This window comes from Salmo salar, chromosome ssa02, assembly GCF_905237065.1.
Source record: "Salmo salar chromosome ssa02, Ssal_v3.1, whole genome shotgun sequence".
NCBI classification, from domain to species: domain Eukaryota; kingdom Metazoa; phylum Chordata; class Actinopteri; order Salmoniformes; family Salmonidae; genus Salmo; species Salmo salar.
Genome location: NC_059443.1, coordinates 89,437,532 through 89,446,076, shown reverse-complemented (window position 1 = coordinate 89,446,076; position 8,545 = coordinate 89,437,532). Strand labels below are relative to the sequence as shown.

At 40.8% G+C, this 8,545-nt stretch overlaps 1 long non-coding RNA gene across 1 annotated transcript; it reads right to left on the bottom strand.

Annotated features, from left to right (window-relative positions):
* Nucleotides 1-6,540: 6,540 nt before the first annotated feature.
* Nucleotides 6,541-6,987, bottom strand: LOC123732726 (uncharacterized). Its single transcript, XR_006763377.1, has 2 exons — nt 6,903-6,987; nt 6,541-6,761 (listed from the first exon to the last, which is right to left on the bottom strand). It is a non-coding gene; the product is annotated as an uncharacterized lncRNA (long non-coding RNA).
* Nucleotides 6,988-8,545: the final 1,558 nt, after the last annotated feature.

Genomic DNA, 8,545 nt, shown 5'->3' with positions numbered 1-8,545 from the left:
ACCTCAACAAATTGACAACTAGAATGCCAAAGATCTGCAAGGCTGTAATTGCTGCAAATGGAGGATTCAAAGTTTGAAGGACACAATTATTATTCCAATTAAAAATCATTATTTAAAACCTTGTCAAAGTCTTGACTATATTTCCTATTCATTATGCAACTCATTTCATGAATGTTTTCATGGAAAACAAGGACATTTCTAATTGACCCCAAACTTTTGAACGGCAATGTAGGTTCAACAGGTTTGAGCACCGAATCGCATGCGCAGTATGGCCATTTTGTCATCTACTAAACCAAGATGCAGTGTGGATGAATGATCAGTAGTGACAGGATATAAATAGCACTCCTAAAGAAGATGCAGTGTGGATGAATGATCAGGATATAAATAGCACTCCTAAAGAAGATGCAGTGTGGATGAATGATCAGTAGTCGACAGGATATAAATAGCACTCCTAAAGAAGATGCAGTGTGGATGAATGATCAGTAGTGACAGGATATAAATAGCATTCCTAAAGAAGATGCAGTGTGGATGAATGATCAGGATATAAATAGCACTCCTAAAGAAGATGCAGTGTGGATGAATGATCAGTAGTGACAGGATATAAATAGCACTCCGAAAGAAGATGCAGTGTGGATGAATGATCAGGATATAAATAGCACCCCTAAAGAAGATGCAGTGTGGATAAATGATCAGGATATAAATAGCACTCCTAAAGAAGATGCAGTGTGGATAAATGATCAGGATATAAATAGCACTCCTAAAGAAGATGCAGTGTGGATGAATGATCAGGATATAAATAGCACTCCTAAAGAAGATGCAGTGTGGATAAATGATCAGGATATAAATAGCACTCCTAAAGAAGATGCAGTGTGGATGAATGATCAGGATATAAATAGCACTCCTAAAGAAGATGCATTTTCCAGTTTGCTACCAATTTGAAAGAGGGAACTTTAGCATAAAACCAACATGGAAAACAGAGATTCGGCAAATAACATATAAAGAAAGGCCAAACCAACAACAGAAGTTACTAAAACATAAATTGCTCATTTTTTATGTAAAAGGTGGATTTTATGATGTAATGTCAACTTTATACATTTCTATCACAGGACCACTCAATTTCCAATTTCTCCAAAAATCTGCTGTGGGTACCCAGAATCACATTGGGTACCCAGAATCACATCCTTTATCACTGACTGTAATGTAAACACACGAGCAGCGATCTAAGGTACTGCATCTCAGTGCTAGAGGTGTCACTACAGACCCTGGTTCAAAACTAGGCTATATCATAACAGGCTGGGATTGGGAGTCCCATAGGGCAATGCACAGTGGCCCAGCATCGTCTGGGTTAGGGTTTGGCAGGGGTTTGGCCGTCATTGTAAATAAGAATTTGTCCTTAGCTGGCTTGCCTGTTTAAATAAAGGTTAAATACATTTTTTTAAATGTAACTTCATTACACCGTTACACTGGCATACAAACTCGGTAGCATAGAGGTGATAATACATATGACGTGGGGAAATAGTGCATTGTGGGTAGTTTAGAAGATTTCCCGAAATAAGTTAATACATTTGTAATAATGCAAAAACATAACTGTTTGTACTTATAGGTAACCATATCGTGACTACAACTAGCTTAGTAAGTCTTTAACCACACGGTATTGTTACACTGGCGAGTAAAAACTCATGCTTCCTACACTTTAACTTTTTGTCTGAAAATTAAAATAAACATTTTACTCAACTGCGTTACCCACTCCAGTCAGCAGGTAATATTGTTGGTGTGACGTATAATCTAGTGGACGGAACGCTTCTTTCAACAGCAGCAACAGTTATTCAGCCACCTCGGTAGCTTGCTAGACAAAATAGCCGAACAATAAAGCTCTTTAGATGCTTTAGTGTATATTAGCCACTGTGTTTTAAACCCACTTCTGTCGTCTAGTTAGTTATCAGATTTAATTTCATATTTACGGCGCTGTTGTTATTAGTCAGCTAGCGGGCTGGTTAAGTTAGCATTAGCCTAGCTAGCTAGCATCCCCGACCATGAGTTCACTAAGCTACTCTCCTCCTGTTAAAGAAGAGGAGGTCTGCTGGACGGAGAAAGAAACTCTCTTCAAAGAGGAGGAGGAAGAGGAGGCTGTTTCAATACAAAAACAAGTAGAGGGTGAGGCTGTTACAGTGAAAGAAGAAGAGAAAAACGTTACAGTGAAAGAAGAGGAAGACGTGTTCAGAGTGAAGGAGGAGGAGGATGTTACTGTGAAAGAAGAGGAAGACACGTTCAGAGTGAAGGAGGAGGAGGATGCAGTTTTTGGAGTAAAAGAGGAAGAGGAGATGACTATCACATCGAAGAAGGAAGAGGAGGAAGAAACTGGATATCTGGGCCCGGTTTCCCAAGGGCATCATAAGGCATCCAATGGTTCTAACGGTGAACATGCCCTGATTAACACTAGTAAGTAGTGTCTTAAAAACAGAGGCACAAACTCTACACTTGTTAAACTGAGGTGTGAAAGGGGAAATATGCAATTGCTACATCCATATTTGGACTTTTAAATAATTTATTTATAGCTATTGATTCTTGAAGAATATAACACATGCCTCATGAGCTTAGTTCAACTGTTGTACCCCATCAGAACCCCAAATAAGCTTTTTTTACTCCAATGTTTAGAAACAATGTAAATCAACACTGTATAGCCTCAACATGGTTAAAACTATAATGTTGATATCATGGATGGTCAGTCCGTGCATCCATAGGTCTATCTATGAATTTGAAATTAGTTACATTTCTCCAGCCCCATCCATCATCTTATTACCAAAACAGTGGTGGAATTACAGCTTTGTTATTGTTTGGACTGCAGATTGGTTGATTGATTGTGTGGCTTTTTTAAAGGGGCAACCTAGTTTTTAAACAGAAACAAAATGGCAGCCCAGAGACCTGAGCTGTGTTCGAATACTCATACTAACCATATTATATATTATGCTTATTTGTCTTAGTATGGATATAGTTAGTATGTCAAAAGTTCCCGGATGTCGTACTACAGTCGCCAAAATACGAAGTATATATGCAGAGGACACTATTTCTGTGCTTTTAGGGCCCATAATGCAATTCTTCAGGAAATGGGCGGGGCTTCAACTATTTTCAGATTTGAAAATATGCAGCCGAAGTCCGAAGAGGGAGTGCATACAAATGAACTGCTTTAACTAATTATGACAAATGTTAAGAGAATGTTGAGCAATGTAACGATATGTTGGCTACGTTGTCCTTACAAACCGCATAGCATATCTTTACAGAAGTATGTACCAGTATGTCAGCTACAGTTGAAGTCAGAAGTTTACATACACTTAGGTTGGAGTCATCAAAACTTGTTTTTCAACCACTCCACAAATTGTTTGATAACAAACTATAGTTTTGACAAGTCGGTTAGGACATCTACTTTGTGCATGACACAAGTAGTTTTTCCAACAATTGTTTACAGATTATTTCACTTATAATTCACTGTATCACAATTCCAGTGGGTCAGAAGTTTACATACACTAAGTTGACTGTGCCTTTAAACAGCTTGGAAAATTCCAGAAAATAATGTCATGACTTTAGAAGCTTCTGATAGGCTAATTGACATAATTTTAGTCAATTGGAGGTGTACCTGTGGATGTATTTCAAGGCCTACCTTCAAACTCAGTGCCTCTTTGCTTGTCATCATGGGAAAATCAAAAGAAATCAGCCAAGACCTCAGGAAAAAAATGGTGGACCTTCACAAGTCTGGTTCATGTTCATCTGTACAAACAATAGTACGCAAGTATGAACACCATGGGACCACGCAGCCGTCATACCGCTCAGGAAGAGATGAGATGAACGTACTTTGGTGCGAAAAGTGCTAATAAATCCCAGAACAACAGCAAAGGACCTTGTGAAGATGCTGGAGGAAACAGGTACAAAAGTATCTATGTCCACAGTAAAATGACCCCCCAATATCAACATAACCTGAAAGGCCGCTCAGCAAGGAAGAAGCCACTGCTCCAAAACCGCCATAAAAAAGTCTGACTATGGTTTGCAACTGCACGTGGCGACAAAGATTGTACTTTTTGGAGAGATGTAATCTGGTCTGATGAAACAAAAATAGAACTGTTTGGCCATAATGACCATCGTTATGTTTCGAGGAAAAAGGGGAGGCTTGCAAACCGAAGAACACCATCCCAACCGTGAAGCACGGGGGTGGCAGCATCATGTTGTGGGGGTGCTTTGCTGCAGGAGGGACTGGTGCACTTCACAAATATATATTGAAGCAACATCTCAAGACATCAGTCAGGAGGTTAAAGCTTGGTCGCAAATGGGTCTTCCAAATGGACAATGACCCCAAGCATACTTCCAAAGTTGTGGCAAAATGGCTTAAGGACAACAAAGTCAAAGTCTTGGAGTGGCCATCACAAAGCCCTGACCTCAATCCCATAGAAAATGTGTGGGCAGAACTGAAAAGCGTGTGTGAGCAAGGAGGCCTGCAAAACTGTCTCCGTTACACCAGCTCTGTCAGGAGGAATGGGCCAAAATTCACCCAACTTATTGTGGGAAGCTTGTGGAAGGCTACCAGAAACGTTTGACCCAAGTTAAAGAATTTAAAGGCAATGTTACCAAATACTAATTGAGTGTATGTAAACTTCTGACCCACTGGGAATGTGATGAAAGAAATAAAAGCTGAAATAAATCATTCTCTCTACTATTATTCTGACATTTCACATTCTTAAAATAAAGTGGTGATCCTAACTGACCTAAGACATGGAATTTTTACTAGGATTAAATGTCAGGAATTGTGAAAAACTGAGTTTAAATGTATTTGGCTAAAGTGAATGTAAACTTCCGACTTCAACTGTAGCTACCTAACGTTAGTTGGCTACTTATACATCAAACTTACCAGTATATTAACTATATTCTAACTAACTACCCAACGTTTATTGACTTGATTATTCCCGTCATTCTTTGCCAAGGGGTCGTGTGCTTTCTCAGTGGACATTGTTAATTCGGGTGCGTTCCTAAATTCGCTCTGGCTCTCTACTCCGATTTCAGAGCACTCTCGTCTGAGTCTACCGGAGCTTAGAATAACTGAAGAATTTACTAGCGCTCAACACCCATTGAATATGTCCAGGTGTCAGTAAACGTTAAAAAAAGCTCAAATTAAATTGTTGCGAGCAGCACAGTTAGTCACCAACGCTCTGGATAACATGAAAACAGCCTAACCAGCTCTGCTAGGGCAAGTAAAATGGTAAGAGTGAGGTTTTTTCTCATTTGTGTCTAGCAAGCTATCCAACGGTAGCCAGTTAGCTTAGGTGCTTTACTGTCTTTGTGAGGTCAGAACGCTTGGATCGACCCTACTCCTCAGCCATATAGTATTTGTTTACAAACAGTGGCCTTATACGAGCTCATGTTTTGGTTTCTGATGGGGTAATACAGTTGAATCATTTGAGGCATTTATAAGTTATATTCTTCAAGAATCAATGGCTAGATGGTAAATGGGTCTTTCTATAACTGCCAGTGAAGATTTCCTGTGGGGGTCAAATTGTTAGAGCTGTTGATAAGTCATTGTATAATATTCTGGCAATTATTTTCATGCCATTACATTGAAGGTGAACATTTGTCTTTTCTTAGCAAGGTGTTGCTAAAATAATGTTAGCCGCTAATGCTAATCGCTAGCTAGCTTGCTAAATGTATTAAGAGTCAAACGTAGCTGGTGCCAGTACCAGTGCTGGTGTAGGCATAGATAAGCATGTTTGTGCAGCGGTATCTTATCAGAGAGGAATAAGAAGATTGAATATGTTGGCTAGCTAGCCGGCTACATGAAGTAAGAAAACATGTAATATAACATCTAATTAGGGTAATCTGGAAACACTGACCAACACTTTGGTTCTTAATATGTCTTCTTCGCTGAGGTTTATTGTCAGACTACACTCATCAGGTGTATTGCTGCCACCTACTGTACGGGGTTGTAAAAAATACCCCCAAAACATTTTTTTTTTTTAAAGAACAAATCATTCTAATTAAAATTATAGAATACAAAATAAACAGTTTGACTAGTGCAATTTCTCACTTGCGCTATAAACACATCTCAGTCCACCTTCTACACTATTAGTGTGTTGGGATCCTTCTCCTGCATGGCTTCACTGCAGACTGTGGGACATCCACTACCTTCTCTCTACTCACTCCTTCAGCTATTTTCACTGCCTGCACATAGGACACCTGCTGGATGGTCCTGATCCTAGCTACTGTGACATCCTTCATCCGTACAGGGCACTCCAGGATCTTGGGAACGTGATTCCCATCACAATTACATCAACATGCTTCATCTGACTCTTCAACTACGACATATTTATTCCTTGGACAAACACTTGCCACATGTCCAAACTTTTACAATTGTAACACCGCAGCGGCTTCTGTACATAGGGTCTCACCGCATATCTCACATACCCAGGTTTTACATAAGATGGGAGAATCAGTTCACCAAACGACAGTAAAACCTTCCTGCTATCATTCATTTTATTGACGTGCGTATACCTGGAATGTTATCCCTAAACCACCCAGCCTCTATGTCCAACGCAACACCAGAGATGACACTTTTAACCGGTGCCCTACTCTGAAAGTCATAGCCTTCCACATCGTACGTCCACATCTTGTTGAGTCACAGAGCTTCACCTTTTGTGCTGTTGACACACAATCAGCATCATACCGCTCCTGGTCACTCAAACCGATTCCACTTTACCCAATTCATCCTTCACCATCTTTGAGACCTCTAACAGGTCACTTTACCCAATTCATCCTTCACCATCTTTGAGACCTCTAACAGGTCACTTTACCCAATTCATCCTTCACCATCTTTGAGACCTCTAACAGGTCACTTTACCCAATTCATCCTTCACCATCTTTGAGACCTCTAACGGGTCACCCAAAAAAACATCCTTGCTGATGATTCCCACTCCAACCATAAACTGCTGTTCATTACCAACTTTAGCCCCTTTCACTCCACTGTTATTAACCATCGTCCACTCAGTCTGCACAACTGTACAGAGTCACTGTTCTTTACCATCGTCCACTCAGTCTCAACAACTGTACAGAGTCACTGTTCTTCACCATCGTCCACTCAGTCTCACCAACTGTACAGAGTCACTGTTCTTCACCATCATCCACTCAGTCTGCACAACTGTACTCACACCAAGAGAATCCCACAATGCTTCCTCCATTGCTCCACCAGTGATCCCCTGGACTCCCTGCTCTTTGCTGTGAAAGATGAGAGTTTGTGTTCTCAAAGTAGCATCTATATTGTTCTCATTCCAGTACAGTTGCTGCTTCACCAACTTTTTGAATAAAAAAATATTGTGAAAATGTTGTCCATATCGCCCAGCCCTACCTAACCTAGCTAGACTAAAGAGCCTCCTGACTAACGTTGGCTAGCATGCATAACTTCTGGTGAATGAAGCTTACTTGTGTTCCCCCGGGCTTTTAAAAGAGATTTTGTGACAATTAGCTTAGGAACTGTGTGTCACAGCATCACAATGTGAAATGCGATTGGTCGACAGTCTCTTGGACGGGCATTATACGTTTTGACATTTTCTGGAAAAGTTTTTCTTTGGAAACTTTTGTTTACTAGCCTGCCTATTGAATTTGGAATGCACTGTAGTGCTCATCTCTGAAACTCACTGAGATAATTCCTTTGATACAGCAGTAGCAATACAGGAATATAACATCTACAGAAAAGACAGGAATGCCGTTGGGGCAGATGTTGCTGTATACAGTGCATTTGGAAAGTATTCAGACCCCTTGACTTTTTCCACATTTTGTTACGTTAAAGCCTTATTCTAAAATTGATTAAATTCTTTTTTTCCCCCTTTCATTTAGCTAATTTATTTGGTACACCTGCATTTGGGGAGTTTCTCCCATCCTTCTCTGCAGATCCTCTCTAGCTCTGTCAAATTGGATGGTGAACATCACTGCACAGCTATTTTCAGGTCTCTCCAGAGATGTTAGATCTGGCTCAAGCCCGGGCTCTGGCTGGGCCACTCAAGGACATTCAGAGACTTCTACTGAAGCCACTCCTGTGTTGTCTTGAATGTGTGCTTAAGGTCATTGTCCTGTTGGACGGTGAACCTTTACCCCAGTCTGAGGTCCTGAGCACTCTGGAGCAGGTCTTTCATCAAGAATCTCTATACACTTTGCTCCGTTAATATCTCCCTTGGTCCTGACTAGTCTCCCAGTCCCTGCTGCTGAAAAACATCCCCACAGCATGATGCTGCCACCACCATGCTTCACCGTAGGGATGGTGCAAGGTTTCCTCCAGACGTGATGCTTGGCATTCAGGCCAAAGAGTTCAATCTTGGTTTCACCAAGACAGAGAATCTTGTTTCTCATGGTCTTAGAGTCTTAAGGTGCCTTTTGTCAAACTCCAAGCAGGCTATCATGTGCCTTTTACTGAGGAGTGGCTTCTGTCTGGCCACTCTACCATAAAGGTCTGATTGGTGGAGTGCTGCAGAGATGGTTGTCCTTCTGGAAGGTTCTCCCATCTCCACAGAGGAACTCT